The sequence below is a fragment of the Bactrocera tryoni genome, unplaced genomic scaffold, assembly GCF_016617805.1.
Source record: "Bactrocera tryoni isolate S06 unplaced genomic scaffold, CSIRO_BtryS06_freeze2 scaffold_11, whole genome shotgun sequence".
Lineage (NCBI taxonomy): Eukaryota > Metazoa > Arthropoda > Insecta > Diptera > Tephritidae > Bactrocera > Bactrocera tryoni.
This window is the reverse complement of record NW_024395824.1, coordinates 4,911,222-4,933,853: the sequence shown is the minus strand read 5'-3', so window position 1 is coordinate 4,933,853 and position 22,632 is coordinate 4,911,222. Positions and strand designations below refer to the sequence as shown.

Sequence of the window (22,632 nt, the reverse complement as noted above, 5' to 3'; positions counted from 1 at the left end):
TACAAGAATATGTCCTTTTTATTCCTACAAACGAGAAAGTTCCAAAGAAAAAAAAAATATTTGTAAAAAGTGGCAAAATCCCATGTAATTTCAATGGGAAATGTATCGTGTTTGGGGCAAGGTTTATTATGAAAATTAAGGGCTTTTTATGGTCTGATATTTGTTTTTAGATGTAAAACTAAAAGTTTAGGGGGCGTCTCGTCAAAAATAATCAATTTGGTAAATAACGGACACCCTACTGTCCATGGCCTTCAAGATGTAGCTGGCATAGGTATATAAGTTTGTTGTAGTGGATCTGCCACCAACAAATCCGTGCTGCTTAGGAGAAATGATATTTCGGAATGATGATATCAACTGAGGCAAGACAATTTTCTCAAACAGTTTTGCTAATGCAGATTGGATACATACAGGTCTATAATTGGTAAAGTCAGATCTTGGGCCGTTTTTGTGGATGGGACTGATGATCGACGATTTCCACGCCGATGGAAAGGTTCCGTGATAAAAAGACTTACTGAATATATGCGTGATAGGTTCACAGAGCCCGACAGCACAGTTGCATAGAAATATATTAGGCAGACCATCAGGTTCTGCTCCTTTTTTTGGATCCAGAGCCAACAGCTGCTTAAAAACTTCATTGAAGTTAGCATCAAATTCATTTAGCTCCCCATTTCCTACAATGTCAGCAGATTTATGATTCCAACTGCGCTGGGCCTCATTGTATAGGTGTCTTTGAAGTAAGATGCGAAGATATTACTAATCTCCGCACCCGAATGAGCGGTTAGGTCATTCCATGTCATGGTAGCTGGGACTCCCATGTCGGTACCCCTTTTGTTCTTGACAAACCTCCAGAATTCATTTTTGTCTGAAGAGACTAGATTTTCCACTTTATTAATGTATGACTTGTAGCATATTGCACATAATTTCTTGCATTCGAGTCTCAGTTGGCTAAAACATCTATAATTTGACTTATTTTTATTCCTCCTACATCTGATATGTGCAGATTTCTTCAATTTAATTTTATTTATAAGTTCTTCAGAGAACCAGCAGGGAAATTTACTTGGTTTCCTCGAATATACAGGGACGAACTGAGAAATACCTTCTTGTACTTTATTATAAAACCAACTAACCTTATCTTCCACTTCTTTTATTTTGTATAGCTCAATCCAGTTAGATCTTAAAAAGAAAGCATTAAGACTCACATAGTCGGCTTTCTTAAACGAATAAGAAGGAAGATAATTTGGTATTAGGCTAGGCTGAAAATCCAAGGAGATCTCCAGAGGCGGGTGATATTTATCTACAGTCGTGAAAGCAAGAGTTTAGTTGATTGAGAGATCCAAATTACTGCAACATAAATCCAACAGTTTATTATTTTTATTTAAGATGTTACTGTCATTCTCAACTAACTCAGAATCTCGCTGGGCATCTGATATCCTTACACTAACCTCGCAAAGACACTTGTCGCACTTCCAAACTGATTTATTTTTTAATTCTTTATTAGCTGTAGCCCTAAATTCTTCGCTGCTAAGTCCGGTACACCGAGCGTGATGCCAGTAGCTGCACTGAGCACATTGAATGCTGCTGGTACCTTCACGAATAACATTCAGACAAGCCCCGCAAGCAAATTTAGTGGTTGACTTTTCAGGAGGCATAATCACCGTACTTAATGTTCACTTCGATTACTTTCACCTAACTTAACAAATCGTTAAGCAATTAAAATTAGATATTTATGAAAATATAACAACTAATAAATGATCAGCACAAAATTTAGCACTTGTTGTTTAGCCCAGTGTTGCCAGTTTTGTCATATCTCGAAAACTATATGTTTGCGGAGGCTATAATTACAAATATTCTTAATCTGGAGCATCTGCTCTATCCAAACATACTACATTTAAAGTGTTAGTTAAAAATACAAGTTATGACAATCTTCTTCTTAATTGGCGTAGAGACCGCTTACGCGATTATAGCCGAGTTAACAACAGCGCGCCAGTCGTTTCTCGTTTTTGCTACGTGGCGCCAATTGGGCCAACCTGGTCTTTCCAACGGAGTGGAGGTCTTCCTCTTCCTCTGCTTCCCCCCGACCGGTATAGCGTGTAATACTTTCAGAGCTGGAGAGTTTTCGTCCATTCGGACAACATGACCAAGCCAGCGTAGCCGCTGTCTTTTAATTCGCTGAACTACGTCAATGTCATATATCTCATACAGCTCATCGTTCCATCGAATGCGATATTCGCCGTGGCCAACGCGCAAAGGGCCGTAAATCATTCGCAGAACTTTGCTCTCGAAAACTCGCAACGTCAACTCATCATTTGTTGTCATGGTCCAAGCTTCTGCACCATATAGCAGGACGAGAATTATGAGTGACTTATACAGTTTGGTTTTTGTTCGTCGAGAGAGGACTTTACTTCTCAATTGCCTACTCAGTTCTAAGTAGCACCTGTTGGCAAGAGCTATCCTGTTTTGGATTTTCAGCCAGATATTGTTGTAGCTGTTAATGCTTGTTGCTAAATATAAGAATCTAACTACAACTTCGAAGTTATGACTGTCAACAGTGACGTGAGAGCCAAGTCACGAGCGCGACGACTGTTTGTTTAATGACAGGAGTAAATTCGTCTTGCCCTCGTTCACTGCAAGACCCATTTGTTTTGCTTTCTTGTCCACTCTGGAGAAAGCAGAACTAACGGCGCGGGTGTTGAGGCCGACGATATCAAAATCATAAACTCTTATAAAAGATTGTACCTGCTCGATTATGTTCTGCAGCTCAAATTATTTTCTCCAGCAACAGGTTGAAGAAGTCGCACGATAGGGAGTCGCCTTGTCTGAAACCTCGTTTGGTATCGAACGGTTCGGAGAGGTCCTCCCCGATCCTGACGGAGCTTTTGGTGTTGCTCAACGTCAGTTTACACAGCCGTATAAGTTTTGCGGGGATACCAAATTCAGACATCGCGGCATAGAGGCAGACCCTTTTCGTGCTGTCGAAAGCAGCTTTGAAATTTACGAAGAGATGGTGTGTGTCGATTCGGCGCATGGTGAATATCTGGTCGGTTGTTGATTTGCCAGGTCTAAAGCCACACTGATAAGGTCCAATCAGTTTGTTGACGGTGGGTTTTAATCTTTCACACAATACGCTCGATAGAACCTTATGCGCGATGTTAAGGAGGCTTATCCCACGGTAGTTGGCGCAGATTGTGGGGTCTCCCTTTTTGTGGATTGGGCAGAGTACACTTAAATTCCAATCGTTGGGCATGCTTGTGTCCGACCATATTTTGCAAAGAAGCTGATGCATGCTCCTTAACAGTTCTTCGCCGCCGTGTTTGAATAGCTCAGCCGGTAATCCAGCTGCCCCCGCTGCTTTGCTGTTCTTCAGACGGGTAATTGCTATTCGAACTTCTTCATGGTCGGGCAATGGAACGTCTGCTCCTGGTGTTGTGCGTTCACTGCCATTCAGCAGGCTGGAGAAGCGTTCTCTCCATAATTTAAGTATGCTCTGGGCATCGGTCACTAGATCACCTTTGGGGGTTCTACAAGAGTATGCTCCGGCCTTGAAACCTTCAGTTAGCCGCCGCATCTTTTCGTAGAATATTCGAGCATTACCCCAGTCGGCCAGCTTATCAAGCTCTTCATACTCACGCATTTCGGCCTCTCTCTTTTTCTGCCTGAAAATGCGTCTCGCTGCCCTCTTTAGCTCTCGGTATCTATCCCATCCCGCACGTGTTGTGGTCGATCGTAACGTTGCGAGGTAGGCAGCCTGTTTTCTCTCCGCTGCAACGCGGCACTCCTCGTCGTACCAGCTGTTCTTTTGCATTTTCCGAAAACCAATGGTTTTGGTTGCAGCTGTACGTAAGGAGCTTGAAATGCCGTCCCACAGTTCTCTTATATCGAGTTGTTGACGAGTGCTCTCAGAGAGCAGGTCGAGTAGAAAATCGTTCAGCTATCCGTTGTGATTGCAGCTTCTCGACGTCGAACCTTCTTTGTGTTTGTTGGCGTCCGTTTTTTGTTGCTAAGAGGCGGGTGCAAATCTTGGCTGCAACATGATAGTGGTCCGAGTCGATGTTAGGACCTCGGAGCGCACGCACATCTAAAACACTGGATACGCGTTTTTCGTCTATCACAACATGATCGATCTAATTGGTGGTTTTTCGATCCGGAAACAGCCAGGTGGCTTGATGAATCTTCTTATGCTGGAATCTAGTACTACAGATAACCATATTTAAGGCCCCGGCGAAGTCGATCAGCCTCAACCTATTTGGGGATGTTTCGTCGTGGAGGCTGAATTTACCGACCGTAGTGCCATAGATACTCTCTGTGCCCACCCTGGTGTTAAAGTCGCCAAGCACGATTTTGACATCGTGGCGGGGTGTCATGGTCGTCAGCGAAAGGGGGGGTCACTCATCCGAGGCTTCCTGTTTCCTTCCATTGGGGGTCTTTTTTTTACATGGCGGGTCCCAAACCCAGCGCACAACCCTTTGAAGGGGATGTTTCGCCTTCTCACTTTAGCTCGCCTTCAAACGGATATTCTTAGGCTACCCAGAGGATACTTGGTCAAAGACCGGAAGTCGTGAGCTGCTTGAGCCATATGTAAAAGAATCGTTTCTGGCCACTCCCAAGTGAATGGCGATCAGAGAACTTTCCTCACTTGCGTGAACTTCTACACATCCCCATCCCCCATCCTTAGTTCTTATAAAAACAAGTACCTATAGACATTTAGTTTCACATAGTCTCATAAAGTTATAAGTTATAACGATCCGAAAACCTAGCGTTCAGAGTTGTATTTGGTAAACTATAAAATACTAAAGTGTAAGCAATCCAACAACAGACTTTTTAAACTAGTATAAAAATTTATGATTTTACGATTCTTTAAGACACGTTGTGAGTACCCCACATATTAAAAATTAAAATTTTTAAAAACACTCTTTCCATGCATATGAATATTTTCTTATTTAAATTCAATAAACAAATAAGTAATATGTATTATATAATCGGGTACTGAAAACGAATTTCGGTATAAATGTGATGATAGGGGGGCTTCTTCAGAGAAGAAATATGCAAGAATAATGTTGCCAACACTTATTTTCACATTTTTCACTATGTACATATGTATATTGAAATATGCACTTTAAACATTGAAAGAAGTTCATATTTAACTTTTATTTTGTTATTTCTTAGCCGAATTTATTAACTTAAAAATCAGTTAGCACACTCATGGTTGAAAAGGTTAGAGTGTTTAACCTTAGAACCGTGAGCTGGGCACTCAGTGCACATTCTCATTTTAGAAATTGAATTTCTGGGATTTGGGCAGTTCAATTTGATCTATTTTCCGCGTAGTGATAAACTGGTATTTTAGTTATAAGTTGACAGAATTTTAGACATATAGCTCTTATAATAGGAAAGTAACGGCATTTTATATGGTGTGTACTTTATACGTGACTTGGGTCACTCAGTGCCCATAATATTTCTTCATATAGTTTGTATGAAGAAGCGTAGTTTTCTAACGGTTTTGGTGATTATTGTGTATTTCTAATTAGTTTCGCGTAATATTTTCAAGTGAACAGTTAATTTTTGGTTGTGACGAATATAATTTTTTGAAATGAGTGAAGAATTGGCGATTTATTTGGCCAATTTACGGCGGGAATTGACGGAAGAAGAAGAGGAGAATATTTCAAATTATTTGAATGCTAATGATAGCGATGATGATGATGGTGGAAGAGAACCTAAATTTGGTGGTGACCACGAATCGATACCCAGTGACCAATCGGACTATGGAGATGATAATGATCAGCCCATTAGTGATCCACGCTTCGAAGAATATATCCATGAGGAGGCTGCTGTAGATAGAGACAATGACGAAAGCAAACTTAATTTGTCAAATACGGCTATTGAGGGTAATCGTGGAGAAAAATATTGCGGTCAGGGAAGAAACAGTACAACTTTATGGTGGTCAATGCCAAGCCAAACTGAAAAACAGCGAACAAAACTGGCATTGGAAATGCGTAGACAATCAACTTCACTATGCACGGAAAGTTTTGGATCTAAAATCGATGCCTTCATACGCGTTTTTCCAGTGTCTCTTGTTGAAAGTATTGCTCATGAAACGAATAGGAAAGCTAAAAGAGTAATACAGGCAAATATGCATCAAACAGTTAAAAAAAATAAGATATTGGCAAGACACAAATGTGGATGAATTATATGCTTTTATTGCAATAATTTTATACTACGGAGCTGAGAAGGCAAACTTGGTTCATGCTAAGGATCTTTTTCACAAAACGAACATGCCCTTTTATAGAGCAGTGATGTCACTGCATCGATTTGAGCAATTATGCCGTTTTATACGCTTCGACGATTCCCGGACTCGCGCTGAGAGACTACGATACGACAAATTGGCGCTATTCGTCATGCATGGACACTATTCTTGGCGAATTTGACGATACCATTTGTCCCAGGTAAAGAATTGACAGTTGATGAGCAGTTACTTTCAACAAGAAACCGATGCAGTTTCCGACAATACATTCCCTCTAAGCCTGGAAAATATGGCATACAAATATTTTGGCTTGTTGACGCAAAAACCAACTATCCACTTGCAGGCGAAGTATATTTGGGTGCACAGCCTAATGAACAGCGGTCGCTTGGTATTGCGCGCAATCTTGTTATGCGACTCAGCAACCAATATTTGGACAGGGGAGCGAATATCACGATGGACAACTTTTTCACAAGTTATGAACTGGCGGAAGATTTGCTTGTGCGGAATACTACGTTGGTGGGCACAATACGAGGCAACAAGCCACAATTGCCAAAACTATTTACATCCTCTGAAGAGGCAAAAAAAAAGAGGTGTATTTGAATCTGTGTTTTGTTTTTCAAAATCAATGCAATTAGTAAGCTTTACAACACATTCGAAGAAAAATGTGCTGGTGCTTTCAACTGCTCATGCCAGCGAAGATGTAAATCCTATAACAAAAAAACCACAAGTCATACATGATTATAATGAGCATAAAGGTGGTGTTGATACTTCTGACAAAATGCTACGTGGATTTTCCGGCAAAAGAAAAACAAACCGCTGGCCCATGGCATTATTTTATAATATGCTGGATATTGCTGGGCTTGCAGCGTTCAGGCTGTTTGATGTTAGTCACCCTATGTGGAACACCAATAAGTCTGAAAAGCGTAAAATATTTTTAAAGAACTATCTATGGAGATAGCGCAGAAGCAATTACAAGACCGTTGCAAAACAAAAATTAATTCTACAACTAAAATTGCAATGGACTTGATCAATTTCAAACGGTTTCCTGCAGTGGTGAGCTCACGTCCATCAATAAAGGTAAGTTTATTTTACTTCAAAATTAGTTCAGTTTCAAATTTATTCACTATTTTCTTTCTTGACACAGGTCAACACTTTTAAATGGCGGTGTGAAACCTGCAAAACTAATAAGATCGATAATAAAACAACAGCAGTTTGTGACCATTGCCTTATTCCGACATGCACCAAACACTATATAAGGACGTGTGAAAAGTGCTATTTTGCAAAATACAATGCCGAAGCTGACACGGACTCAGACAATGATGAATATGTGGACAATACTCCAACAACGTCTACACCCAATCAAAATATATCAAAAATACAGAGAAGAATTTCACCCATTTAAGCAGTTCGAAATTAAAACTTTATTTGATTTTCATATTTTTCCATAAAAAAAATACATTTGTTTCTAGCAATAGTCCCAAGTTTCATTAAATTATTTACATAAACATGCGAAATATTGACTTTTCTAAAAAAAAAAACGACTTAAAAGTCTAAATTTCCATACAAAATACATTACTTGGCACTGAGTGCCCAGGTTAAAATTATGAGAAAACCATCTTTGCCACATAACTTAACACATAACATAACAAGTATGGAGGATTTTTCAACGATTTTTCCTTGTTTGTACTTTCGCCTGATTTTTTTTCTTTATTAACTATACAAAAATTCTTTTCAACTTTTTTAATTGAGAAAGAGAACAATTTTTCTATATATATAAATAATCAGGGGTGTTATGGAATCTGATAGTTGTCGGAATCAGAATTGAAACCGATCAAAAAAAGTAGTACGTGTCATGAATTCAGATATTATTTGTTTGATATTCGAAACAGAATTTGTATCGGTTTTGGGTGTCACGGAAACCAATTTTATCGGTTTTGCTATCAGAAACAAAGCAGGAAGATAGTCAGGGGTGTTGTGGAATCTGATAGTTGTCGGAATCAGAATTGAAACCGATCAAAAAAAGCAATACGTGTCATGAATTCAGACATTATTGGTTTGATATTCGAAACAGAATTTGTATCGGTTTTGCTGTCAGAAACAAAGCAAGAAGATATTCGCACACAGATTTGAAATGTAAGTTTCTTAAATTCATGTTATTTTATTGTTACGAATTAATTTATCTTTATTTCTATAGAAGAAAACATAAGAATAAAACACGAAATGTCTTAATTATTGAGTTTCGAAAAAAATGCGGATGTTTAAGGAGGAGCCTGCTTTAGAGGCTTAAAAAATCTATTTTCTTTTTTTGGGAGGGAAAGAAATAACTGATTAAAGCGAAATTTCTAGGGTTTATAGTTATATATTTAAACATCATCCGAAAATTTTTTGGATACGAATTCTTTGATATTCTGCCTTAGGGAAGCAGTTGCCCGATGCATCTCGCATGTGAATTTGTCGGACGGCGGGCAGTATGCAGGTCGCAATTTCTAACGGAAACAAAAAATTCAAAAGAGATTCATATTTGTTAATAACTTTGTTCAAGTTAAACTACGAAAATTTCAAAAAATAAATGTTAAATTCCAAATAAGTTTAAATTTGAAGAAACAAGTGGTTTTTGACCAAAAAAATTTTACATATGTATGTTCAAACTTAACTTTTCTTAGCTTTTTTTTGTTTAAATATAAGATAATTTAATGCCACAGATAATAAACTTTGCCCCAGTTCCCTACGTTTAGTTTTAAGAAAAGTCGTTAGAATGAAAACCGAGAAATCGCGCGTCAAAGTTTTCGCTTTCTGCCCAAGCGCTCATGTATGTATATATGTACATATCTACCATTGCTCGGTCACTATTTCAAATTTCAAATTCCTATATATAACATGGGGGGTATATTCTTAGATAATTTTTAAAGAGATTTAAGCAAAAAAAAAAATTCCTCCTTTAAAGAAGATTTACAAAACGTATTAAACGTAACTTAACACCCAAATGCGTCGTTTTTAATTCGCTAAATGTTATCTCTTAAAATCTTCCTTTAATTCAGAACTTATTAAAAACTTTATTTAATAAGATTGCTTCCAAATGTATTAATTTGCAAGTTTTGTCACATTAGTAAACAGCTGGTTCGAATATTGGTTTTGCGTATGTTCGAAAAGACGAAAATCCAGTCAAATTCTGTGACACCATTGATAATCAGAATTCAGAGCCGTAACTAGGGCGTGGCGAAGGTGGCACCCGCCACGGGCGCAACAGTCGCAGAGGCGCAACGTAGGTTGAGCCTACATACGCCTGACGAAATATCGGTTGCTGAGCGTCCGAAAGAGCTACCGTCTGAAACTGGCGCGTCACCCACGGCGGGCGAAACAAGAGACATAGGGCGCGAACGGACCGAAAAAACTGCAGCGCCAGAGCCAGTGCAGTGGGCAGCAATGCGGCCAGTGCGAATGTAATCGTCGCGAGGCGCGCACAAAGCAAGGGCACCCGTGGACGTGCTATTCCAGAAATCGGGGGCGCCACACTATTAGTGCGAGTCTGTCAGTCCTGTTTCTGTGCCCACTGCCGGCCGTGCCGTGTGTTGTGCTATAGGCCAGTCAGCCAAAATCTGTGTTCATCTGTGATCCAGGTGACAAAACGCATGCTTTTTCAATAACATATGATGCAATGATGTAAAATTATTGCAAATTGTAGATTTTGTTTTCCATAGACAATGAGGACTATCGGAAGGTGCTTTCTGATTTTCGGTATAACTTCCGGTTTAGCCGGAAATACTATCAATTTTTGTCTTTCAAACGACACATACATGTTTTTTCTTCAGTTTTGGAATAAACATTCATTCCCCTCTAGAATAATATACAATGTGCATAAATTCCAAGAAAATATTATTTGAAAATTGTATCCTAATCTAGCAATATCAACTACACATCAAGGTTCCTATTTATAATATCCATGGAAACTTGCCATTAGTCGTTTTACGTTATTGTATAGGATAATTAGTTCCTATTCCAAAATCAAGGGAAAAATATGTAGGTGCCATTTGAAAAACAAAAATTGGTAGTATTTCCGGTCAAAAGCGCAACTCACTCAGGTCGAGCACAGATGAATAGTGACGGAGAGATTGCAAAAATGTAAATGCAATAATAAATAGATTGCTGTCACAATTAACCATATACCGAGAGACTTTCTTCACAAAAATTTTGCAATCATCAATTGTGACAGCTGAACAATTGCAAGTAACACCCAGATTTCAAGATACTCGAAAACGACCAAAGAAAATGATGCCGGGAGAAAAAGCGAAAGATGAATCTCCATCTATAAGTGCCCAAACTCATTTCAAAGCAGGATTGATCCAAGTTCTTGATCTTATGATTGCCCAAATGAATACCCGGTTCATCGCTTTAAATGAAGTTGCCGATGATTTCGCATTTTTGAGCGGTCAAGCAATTGTGAACACCAGTGTTACTCAACAAACCAAAATAGCGGCAGATCTCGCTATCAAATATCCTGATGACTTGGATCCGCATGAATTTTCATCAGAAATTGAGAGTTTCAAATTTCAAGCAACGACGCTGATGAGTGAAGCCAAAGACATGAACCATTTGAATGTATTAGAAAAAATATTCGATCTGTCGCTCGAGGATGTATATCCGAACATAACAACAGCACTGAGAATATTCGTATGCATGCCTGTTACGACGGCTACTTGCGAGCGTTCTTTTAGTAAGCTAAAACTCATCAAATCTTATCTTCGTTCCTCTTTAGGCCAGGAACGGTTGGCGAATATTTCTATTTTGTTGATTGAGAAGGATACTACAACACGTCTCAATTTCGATAAAATAATCGATTTATTTGCAGAGGCGAAATCCAGAAAAGTATTATTCTGAACGATATAAGCGATCCTTGTATAAATTATTATTGAAAATAAGATGTACGCTCTTTCACTTGTAAATATAGATTTTGATTTGGGCAACATCGGTTTCCATTATACTATATGGTAAGGGCGCAAGCAAGGTTGTTGCCACAGGCGCTGAAGCAGCTAGTTCCGGCTCTGTCAGAATTGGTTTGCAATTCTGACAGCTAAGCAATTCTGTCTTGGATTCCACAACACCCTGTATAATTCGAATTTCTGTACATACGTATATATGTAAAACTCCCTTTAATATTTTTTTACTTCAAAAACAAGAAAATACTAATAATAGTACAACATATACCACTGTACTGTACAGTACTGATTGTTGCTATTGAACAGGGCGGTTTGGTTTTTATAGGACGCTCCATGTGGAACCAGTAAGACATTTTAAATATCACAACAGAAAACGCATTGACAGTTACATCGCCAAGGCATTTCGGCTACTTTGGTAGATTATGGGCGAAACGCACAGGTATTCATAACAAACAAAACGCAACATCTAATATAAAAAATAGCGGATTAGCTGCAGTGTTGAGAAAAAATTCAATTAAAATTTAAGATGAGCGCGTAATGGCTTACTAATATTTTCGAAGCACAGAATAATAGTAGGCAGTTCCTGCTGGGATATTTTCGCAGGAATCACCCTGCAGCCACCTGTTTGGATCGGAACCGCCTCCTAGGAACATCAAGAGGTCTTTCCTCAATTACGTCAACGACATTGAACAATACACCGACCGGACCTCGGACGCAACCTAACTAACTTCCGACAAGCACTGACCGCCATTCACAGTGGAGCCATCAAGACCTTCACCGACTCCCTTTCAGTGAATGACGTTCTTGGAGTCAAACCACCACCCATTGCAGACGAAAAGCTTGAGTTGCCGCAACAAACGAGAGTCACCCTTGCGCAGCTTCGTTCTGGATATTGTAGCATGTTAAACTCGTACTTATCCAGAATAAACCCCGACATATCAACACATGTCCGGCGTGCAATGAGTCTATGCATGACACTGACCACCTCTTTGCATGCTCCTCCCACCCCACTCATCTGACACCGTTTTCCCTTTGGTTCGAAACAGCACGTGCTGTCTCATTGCTGTCTGGGATTGCTGACAGCTCGGAAATTCTTCGCTAGTCCTAAGGCAATAAGATTAACGTATGTTTAAGCAATCATACCATGGCAATCATAAATATGTGTGAACAATTGCAAACTGTTCCAATCTCAGATATAATACAATTGTTAAATATATATTTTTTTTTAATGGTAGCAAGAAGTTGCAACCAAATACGCGGATCGTCACGATGAAACTTGATGAATTGAGATTATATTCCTGAAAGTAAAAATTATTGTTTGGATCATAACTGGCTCAGTAATCGGACTTCTTTAGCGGCCCAAAATGTATAAGTTAACGAAATTATTAATAATTAAGCGTTGTCGTCAGAAATCAAATGTCTTTTAAATCATTCGCTGCTGTTGATGAAAATGAACACGAAAGTTATCTAGATAGGTGCCGGAAGGACATCACATAATCTGGGTTGAAAATTGATTCACCTATTATTGTTCATCGTAATTTCAATTATTGTAGCAACCATTTTGACTGGAAAATTTAATGAAGAAATGGTCCTATTGCCTCTTTTTGATTTAAATTGAATTTGAAAATGTTTATATTAAAAATATTATTGTTAAAAATTAAGAACGATCTACCATCCTTCATTATCTCAACTGTTATCAACTAATAGCTTTGAAAATTAATAATTTCTCCCAACCTGAATATAAAATTAATACAAAAAAAATCAATGCTTAATCCTGTGTTTTTACAAAAAGATGTCTGGTTCTAAATCAAAGAACTAATTTCTATAAATATCCCAAATTACTGGGAGTTGTAAATTTTTTTAATCGGATAACAAAAACAAAAGCAAAAATTTCACATTTTTTATGTGTTAAATCTAAACAAATATATACGTAAAAATAAGATATATTTCTTGTTTTTTGCAGCGACATGAGTAATATAATTTTATTATATTTAATGACATTATTGTACAACTTTTGAAGTATATTAGAATAAATATAAAATAAATAAAATTATGTTACTCATATCGCCTAAAAAAAAACACAAATATATCATTGTTTTGTCTTTTAAAACCAAAACGTGCGCTCTATCGTCATTGATTAGAGAATCCGCTTCACTATTACCTGGTGTTACGCTTTCACTGCCATCCAGCAGATTGTAGAAGTTTTCCTTTCATATGTTAAGTATGCTCTTGGCATAAGTCACAATATCACTTCGGGGAGTTGTACAAGAGTATGCTCCGGTCTTGAAACCTTCTGTTAGTCGCCGCATCTTTTAGTAGAATTTTCGACCCTACCCCTGTCGACCAGTTTGTCAAGCTCCTCGTACTCACGCATTTCGGCCTCTCTTTTTTTTTGTCTGCAAATGCATCTCGCTTTCCTTTTCAGCTCTCGGTTCCTATCCCATCACAAACGTGTTGCGGTCAATTGTAACGTTGCGAACTGAGTAACTGTTTTGTCTCTACTGCGACATGGCACTTCCATTGTACCATATGTCCTTTTGCCTTTCCCAAAACCAATGATTTCGTTTGCAGCTGTACGTAAAGAAGTTGAAATGCCGTTCCATAGTTCTATACCGAGTTGCTGATGAGTGCTCTCAGAAAGCAGTAAAAAACCGTTGGGCTGTCGGTTGTGGTTGCAGCTATTGGCAGTCGAACCTTTCTTGTGTTTGTTGACATGCATTTTTGCTGCGGCGGGTGCGTATTTTCACTGCAACAAGATGCGAATCAATGTTAGGATCTCGGAGCGTACGCACGCCTAAAACATTGGAGACGTGCCTTCCGTCTATCACAGCATGATCGACCTGGTTGTTGGTTTTTCGATTCGGAGATAGCCTGGTAGCTTGATCAAATTTTTTATTCTATAGTCTAGATCTACAGATAATCATATTTCGGGTAACGGTGAAGTCGATTTGGGAATGTTTCATCATGGAGGCTGAATTTACCGACTGTTGTGCCAAAGTTACTTTCATGGCCCACCCGAATTTGCGCTCCTTTATATGATCACTGTAGTAAATGTCACAAGAACCTACTCGTCTCAGTCCTTGTCCCGTCCATCGCACTCGGGGGTTTCTTACGTGGCGGATCCCATACCCACCACACAAACCAGGGGAGGGATGCTTCGCCTTTTCAGTTTAGCTCGCCTTTAAACTGATGTTTTTTTTTTGGCTACCCAGAGGTTACTTGGTCTATGACCGGAAGTCGTGAGCTGCTTGAGCCATATGTAAAAAAATTGTTTCAGGCTAATCCCAAGTGAATGGCGCTCAGAGAACTTTCCTCACTTGCGTGAACTTCTACACATCCCCATCCCCCATCCTTAGTTCTTATAAAAACAAGTACCTATAGACATTTACATTGCTGCTGTATGAATTTGCAAAAGGTATTTAATGTTAAATGCGCAATCTGTCCACCATCAAGTATGGTTGCTGCATTTCTTTATTCAGTAATTCTTCTTCTTCTTAATTGGAGTAGACACCGCTTACGCTATTATAGCCGAGTTAACAACAGCGCGCCAGTCGTTTCTTCTTTTCGCTACGTGGCGCCAATTGGATATTCCAAGCGAAGCCAGGTCCTTCTCCACTTGGTCCTTCCAACGGAGTGGAGGTCTTCCTCTTCCTCTGCTTCCCCCGGTGGGTACTACGCCGAATACTTTCAGAGCTAGAGTGTTTTCGTCCATCCGGACAATATGACCTAGACAGCGTAGCCGCTGTCTTTTAATTCGCTGAACTACGCTTTACTGTGGTTGACAAATAAATAACTACTACTCTACTACTACCTTCTATATGATTTCTATTAGTTATTAATGAAATATAGCATTTTTGTGAAGCAAGTTGTGTTAGTTTACAAAAAAATGGATCATAAAGCATTCCTCATGTTAATAAAGTTTGCTTTTTGAAGAAAACAATGTTAGATTTGGGCTCTGAACCAGGGAAATCAATCGTTGAAAAGAGATTTGCTAAGTTGGAAAGAGGCGAAATGAGCACCGAGGACAATCGGCAGCAATTCGTTGTTTTTTTAGATTATAACCTTGCGTTAAATTTGGAGTAAAAGAATTCCTCTTTCCCTATATCATAAAGATTTTCTACTGTCTTTGGAATATCTAAATTCCTACACTACATTAAAACCTATTTATTTTATTTTTACACTAATTAATACATTTTGTGAGGAGGGAGTCCAAACGGATTCAAAGGTTTTAGAAATTGTGGGAAAATTAACAGCTTCTTCCAAATCGATCGAGTAGTATATTTTCGTCGGCGCATCTATCTTTGAAATAATCAAGTTATTTACCTTATCTTAGTTAGTTAGTTAGTTCGTGACAGAATCGCTCTTTTTTAAACCAATATATTGTCTTATAAATTATCTTATCAATGTCAGGATAGACATTGTTAACTAACTCTTGGATGGTGTATATCAAAACGCAAAGGTTTTCTAGATCAATCCTTCCCTCATTTTCTGTTAACTCTCCATTACCAACTTTTAGCAGCATCTCTGCAAATAGTCTGTTCTCACGTAAAGATGAGGGTTTCATATTAGTTTTAAGCTCTAATCTATTGACATGTGGCCAAAGGTTGAATCTTTTAAGGGAACCATTTATTTCGTCAGCACGTGTTCCTCGAGTGACAACTGCTCGGATTTGATGGAAATCTGCTGAGTACAGAGTTGTACATCCACCCATAAGTGCATTTTCGTTGTGCAAATCCCGCATTGTCCCATCCAGTGCTTCCACAGACGTCTTGTTTGATATGGTAGCTTCGTCCCAGACTATTAATGAGCAGCCACGTATCAATTTTCCTGTATTACTTTGTTTAGAAACACTGCATACCCTGCTATTATCATCGGTAGCGATTTTCAGTGGGAGGTTGAATGTAGAGTGCGCGGTTCGGCCTCCTTCCAAAAGAGTAGTGGCAATGCCGGATGACGCAACAGCTAACTAAATTTTTTCGGTAGATCTCACTTTTTTTAAAGCAGATAGATTAAAATTGTTTGTCCTATACCACCTGGGGCATCAATGAAAAACAATTTCCCTTCATTGATAGCAATTGTTGATAGTTACGTCTTGTCATTATACGGTAGCAAAAGTAATTCATACAGGACACTGTGTTTACGCAGAGGTGAACCACCTATTGGGTCAACTTGAGAAATATAAATGGCATAACCATTTTTTCACGACATAGCATCAAAGGATATTGTAAGCTGTCATAAGAACTGTGTAGCTCTGAAATTTTTTGCAAATTATCATCACGACTTTGCAATAAAATATCTCTTTTTGTCAAATTGCTGTCCAGCTATCACTACTGCTACTTAATTTGTGGAAGGCGCATTGTATCGTCCTCTGTGTTCTCTAACAGGAATTTTATTTGCATGGATTACGACATTAAAGGCAGGAGTATCTGCTGGAACACTCTCAGTCGCAGTTTTGAAAGACTGTATGTAGCAATTATGAGAATGTAACATATCTTGGAGAGATCTAATCAAATCTCTATCAATTGGCTGTGCGAAACTTGAACACCGCGTAGATGGTTGTGTATCTAGATCTGCAATAAAATATATTTGCAGAAATTTGTGATCATCGGGTCGAAGTGGTAACAAGCTGCCAGCTAACTGCTACACTTGCCCTTGAATTTTAAATGTAGGCATGAACCCACGTTCAGCGACTTGCTTACTCTTAAAAGAGGTAATTTGAAAAGCGTTATTATAACGGTGTATGTGGCGCATGAATTGTTTGGATTTTTGATGATCACCCGGAAGATGAGAGTATAGTGGTTCAGGTGGAGGGAGAATTTCTACTAATTTGGCTTTTTCTTTTAAGCCACATATTTCTTTCGATTCGTCCTTGAATTTCAATGCCACGCAATGTTCACACACTACTGACATAGTACCTATAGATACTATATGCTCTACTGAAAATTCTCTCTCTCTCTATCAGCTCTATATCTATCTCAATCCCGACTGAGGCGAACCTCACGTTCCGTTGACCATTCTTCATCTCAAGCTGAACGTACTCTTTTGGCATTCACTGTACTACGACTTATGTTCGACCGACGATGTCTTCCAGACATGACTTTATAATTTCTGCACTAATTTCCTTATTATTAGTATGTGCCGCAGTAAAATATATCTAAATACTTACCAATAAGAAACAAATGATAATCAATAGACAAAACAAGCAAACTATTTTTGTTTCTGAATAAAATACTATTATTAAATTTTTGTCTCAATTCATTTATTAATGACAGAAAATAGCAAAATCAGAAAAAACAAACAACTACGAAAGCCGTAGCACATGAAAATTTAAATTAGCCCGGCTTTCATATCGCCCTCCGGCAATAGCGTAGCTTTTCAAACGCTGCTTAGTGCATTATTTTGATAAATCTTGTAGGGTTCAGCTTGCGTTTGCAATGTAAGCGGGAAAAATTAATTTATTTACGACATCACATTAGAAATCTCAAAAATAACAGTATTTCTGCACTATTTAATGGATGTTATTCTACATATAAACCTTCCTCTTCAATCACTCTAAGATTTAAGCATACAAAGGGACATAAGGACAGAAAAATCGACTTTCTACTACTATTTATTGATGTGCATGAGTAGAGCAGAACAGGCGTCACCTCACGCCCTATGTCCAATCATATGGTAATATTTTGTTTCAACATTAAGAAAACACAAACTTGATTGTTGCCGTTTAAATATTGCATTGTTCTGTGCAGTGGTTCAGGAATACATGATGATTCAACTTGTTCAGTAACAATTATCAGTACAACCTCTATATATACGAACATATGAAAACAAAAATTACTCTACCCTGCCAATCGCTGTGTGATGCTACTTATGCTACACATGCGAGAGCTTTAGCACATGAAATTTTTAATTAGCTCCGCTCTACTACTGCTCCCAATTCTTTGATACCGCTACGCCAGAGCAGAACTCAGCACTTCATTTTTGGCTATTGCTAAAGCTATAGTTTTTTACCTAACAAAATTCCAAGCACATACTTTTACTTTGTTCTGCTATGGCTCTGCTACGGCTCCCGTCAGCGGTAGCTAAAGCATAACAATAATTCTAGAAATTTTGCTACTACGGAGTAGTAAATGAAAACCCTTATTGTGACAAAAAAGTACCCGGAAATTGTAAACAAACCGCAAAATATTTTATTATTCGTCACTATTTATTTTGTCACCTTCAAAGTAATCCCCACCAGATATCATACAATTATGCCAATGATTTCTCCATCCCTCGAAAAACTTTTCATAAGCACTTTTTGGGGTGGCCTTCAGTGGAATTTGTTTTATCTCTTCGATCTACTGAAAGCGGGTTCCACCTAGTGGAAATTTTAGTTTAGAGATCAAGAAAAAATCACACAACCAAATCTGGGGTAGAATCGTTACACCCGTGAACGTAAAAGTCTGTTTTTCGTAATAATACGCTTCTATCGTAATCTGGCATGATGACATACGTGAACTAGTACATGAACATATCCGTTCGTTCGAAATGTCATTCGAATGAAAAATGCCAATCGTAATAGACAAATTTATGAAAATGTGAGCAATTTTTTTTTTAATTTTATATGTTTTTTATAATGTAATATAGAACATAAACAAGAAACCAATGAATGGAATATCTCATTGAAAATAAGAAAAAAAAAATTATTTGAACCAATTTGGCCAATTATTCTTTTTAAATGCTCGTTGAAGTTCAAAGATGGTTTTTACGGCGAGAAAAATTCGAATAATTGCCGGAAAACTCCTAAAAACAGCCAATTTGTTTTTCCCATACAAACGAATGAATGTTTGTTTGTTAGTAACGCTAAGAGAACGGTTGCACCATGATTAAATTTTCAGAGGTTGTTCGTTGTAGATCGGGGAAGGTTTATAAATAAAAATACCTTACACTTTTCATAAGGAAAAGTCGGAAAATTGGACAATTCTAAAAAGTAACTTTTTTCCATACACATTTTTTTTTTAATTTTTGTTTGTTTTGTTTTTCAATATTTTGATTTGTAAATTATTTGAATCGTTCAATTTCGGGCGCTTGCTTTTGTATTCCGGCTATTCAAAAGAAAAATTACTGAAAATTGTTCAATGAAAACTTTATGTGTGTTTCACATAATTGAAATTTGTTACGATGCCACGAAGAGGTCGCGCTAATATCGGTCGGCGTTCCTCTTACCATCAACGTATGGCAGCCCAAGCCACTTAAACGAGTACTTCTAGGATGCAATGACATACGTGCGGAATTATAGATCGCGGTCAATCAGGAAGCGATCGTCACGATGTCACAGCACGATTTTTCAAACAACAGCTACGATGTTTGATGGACTATCTTGAAGCAACGTATGAAATATATGGTACTGTTAGATGCTTTATGTACTCTGTTGAGTTACAAAAAGAGGTTTGCCTCACACGTTCTTCTATGAATTGTGGTTACACCAGATCAATTTGATGAAATCATTTCTGGAGAAATTCCTGAGCCATATGAAGATCCAGTATTATACGAAGTGATAAAAACCAATATGGTTCATGAACCTTGCAGACACCATAATGCCACTTCGGTTTGTATGTCTGACAATAAATGCACAAAACACTATCCACATGCTTTTCTTTCGGAAACGCATACTGGAAAAGATGGATATCCACTCTATCTGCGTAGCTCACCAGACAATAATGGCAGAACATTCAGCATTCAATTTAGAGGAGTGAATATCGAAGTTGACAACACATGGATCGTACTATATTCACCATTATTGTCTAATTCACATTCAAAACTCATGTCAATATTGAATATTGCAGTTTGGTGATCAAATACGTTTGCAAATTCGTCACCAAAGAAAGCAGGATGGCGGTTATTGGCCTTTTGTAATAAAGTGCTTTGTAGGATATTTACTTTTGCAATTCATGAACGTTTGTTGTGCATCTCGCAGTTAATTTGGAGAATGGTTAAAGAGTGTATTTTAACCCAGGGAATACATTACAGCCAGTAGAAACACTGTCAACAACAAAATTGACATTGACGAGTAGTTTCTTGACTTGCGTCAGTGATCCGTTTGCGAGAACATTGCTCTATTCAGAAATGCCTTGATATTTTACATGGAATGCGTCGTCGAAGAAATAGTTACACAAAAAGCAAGGCCAAGCAGTAGATAGGAATCCAGTTGTGTTCTCTACTAATGCCTTAGGACGAATTTACACAATCCACCCGAAAAACGACGATTGCTTCTACCTTCGGTTGCTATTGATAAATTTACGTGGTTCAATTTCAATTTTGTCATTGCGTACTGTGAATGGTACGGTATGTGCAACATTTTGAGAAGCAAGCCAGCAATTACAATTGCTGGAACATGATAATCAGTGGAATCAAACGACTGACGATGCGATAGCTACTTCGAATGCAAGTGAAGTTCGCACACTTTTCTCGATGATCATTTCAACATATCACCCTTCAAATTCGCGGCAATTATGGAATACGAACAAAAATGACATTGCCGAAAACATTTTATATCGTATTCTCTAGGAATTGGAAATGGGCAAATTTCGGTTGATACTTTCAGTAATTTTGCCTTTTGTCAATTCACTTCAACGAAAGATGAACTCATCACGAATGTGTATCCGAACATTGGCCAAATTATCGTAACTGCGGTTGCTAGAGTGTACGCGCAATTTTAGTTGCCAAAAATACCGATGTTAATGACTTAAACTGGAAGATGCAAAGTGAAGTTCCGGGAGATTTGCGCTCATACAAATCGATCGATCGTCTTTACATTGAAGACGACGCCGTGAATGATCCAGTGGAATTTCGAAATTCTTTGGAAAGGCTTAATATGCCGCCGCATCATTTGCGTCTCAAAGTTGGATCTCTCATTATTATGTTTCGCAATCTTCATGCGCCGAAACTGTGCAAAGGATCCCGGCTGATTGTGACGCTGCTATCGAATACAAGGGGGCAGAATGCTTGATTCTACGAATTCCTTTGAGTTCCAAATATTTTCCATTTCAGTTTAAACTTATTCAGTTTCCAAAGAAAATTGCATTTGCGATGACAATCAAAAGGACCCAAGCATGGTAGCTAAAAGTGTGTGGCATAAATCTCGAAATACTATGTTTTTCACACGGCCAGGTATACGTGGCGTGTTCACGAGTTGGAAAACCATCTTCTCTGTACATTTACGCACCGGAACAGAAACCAAAAAATGTTGCTTATCAAGCTGTGTTACATTGAAAAAGAAATGTAGAAAAATGGCAAATAAATGATTTCATGACAATATAAATTCAACTTTCTTTTAATATCAAAAGACATAATTTCACGCAGGACAACGGCTGCGGGGTTAGCTACTTGAAAATAAAATTATTTACAAGGTTAAGGACAAATACATTTTTGAATTAAATATATTAAAGAATACTTTATTAGGTCTCTTATCGTTTGGTCGATTGTGGCGGTTCGCTACCCCGGTGTCTGTTTCTTGTGTGCGATCAGAATCGCAATTTTGAGTTTTGGAAAAAAAAACGCGGATGTTTAAGGAGGGGGGCCTGCTTTAGAGGCTTAAAAATTCGATTTTTTTAATGTTTTTTTTGGGAGGAAAAAAATAATTGATTAAAGTGAAATTTCTAGGGTTTATAATTATATATTTAATCACTCGAACATTTTCTACCTTAGGGAAGCAATTGCCCGATGCATCTCGCGTGTGCATTTGTCGGACGGCGGGCAGTATGCAGGTCGCAATTTGTATCGGAAACAAAAAATTCAACGAGATTCACATTTGTTAATAACTTATGTCCTAGTTGACCAAAAAAATATTACTTTATGTTGTTTAACCCTAGAACACACACCCAGAAAATACCACGTAAACACACACCCGGGATACGTTTGTACCCGGGACCTTATTTTGCGTTTTTTTTTAATGCTTATTCAACCGATTTCTATGATTTTTTTAAATGTATATTTTAATATATAACCAGTATTTTGTCTTTTGTTTCATTCGAATATTCCTACTGGTTCCAGCGATATGGGCAAATAAAGTCAGGACATGCAACAGTGGAGTTTTCTTTTTGTTGTTGTCCTGATAAATGCAAAACAAAATAATATAATTTATAATAATATACTTGTAGAGTAACAACGAATACACATTTTGGTTTTTATTTCATTGAAATATTCTACCTGGTTCAAAAGATATGTGCAAAAAGGTCGCGCAAGGTATGGGTACGTAGGTAGCAAATACACTGGTATAACTGGTTTTGTATTTTACATATATGCAGCTGCAAGGGTTGTTTTCACACGAGGTGTTGTTATAAATGCTGCCTGTTGATATTTTCATTATTGTTTTGGTGGTCAAAAGTGTAAGAAGTGAAAATAAATATAACTGAAACTATAAATATCTGGATACGAAATGACTTCAAGAAGAAACGAATATTTATCAAGTGCAGCATATAGAAG

The 22,632-nt window shown here is 38.0% G+C and overlaps 2 protein-coding genes across 10 annotated transcripts in view; one reads left to right on the top strand and one right to left on the bottom strand.

Annotated features, from left to right (window-relative positions):
• Nucleotides 1-22,632, bottom strand: part of LOC120779436 (LIM domain-containing protein A) — a 699,457-nt gene that overhangs the window by 323,794 nt on the left and 353,031 nt on the right. The window lies entirely within an intron of this gene.
• The window catches only part of LOC120779437, a 148,909-nt gene that overhangs the window by 23,359 nt on the left and 102,918 nt on the right, over nt 1-22,632 (top strand). Inside the window, exons 1-2 of one of the 9 annotated variants that reach the window (XM_040111674.1) lie at nt 22,364-22,392; nt 22,455-22,632. The exons of the other annotated variants lie outside the window; for them this stretch is intronic. The gene's annotated coding sequence lies outside the window, so the exon portion shown is untranslated. Of the gene's footprint in view, nt 1-22,363; nt 22,393-22,454 lie in introns of those variants that run through there. 9 annotated transcript variants of the gene reach the window in all.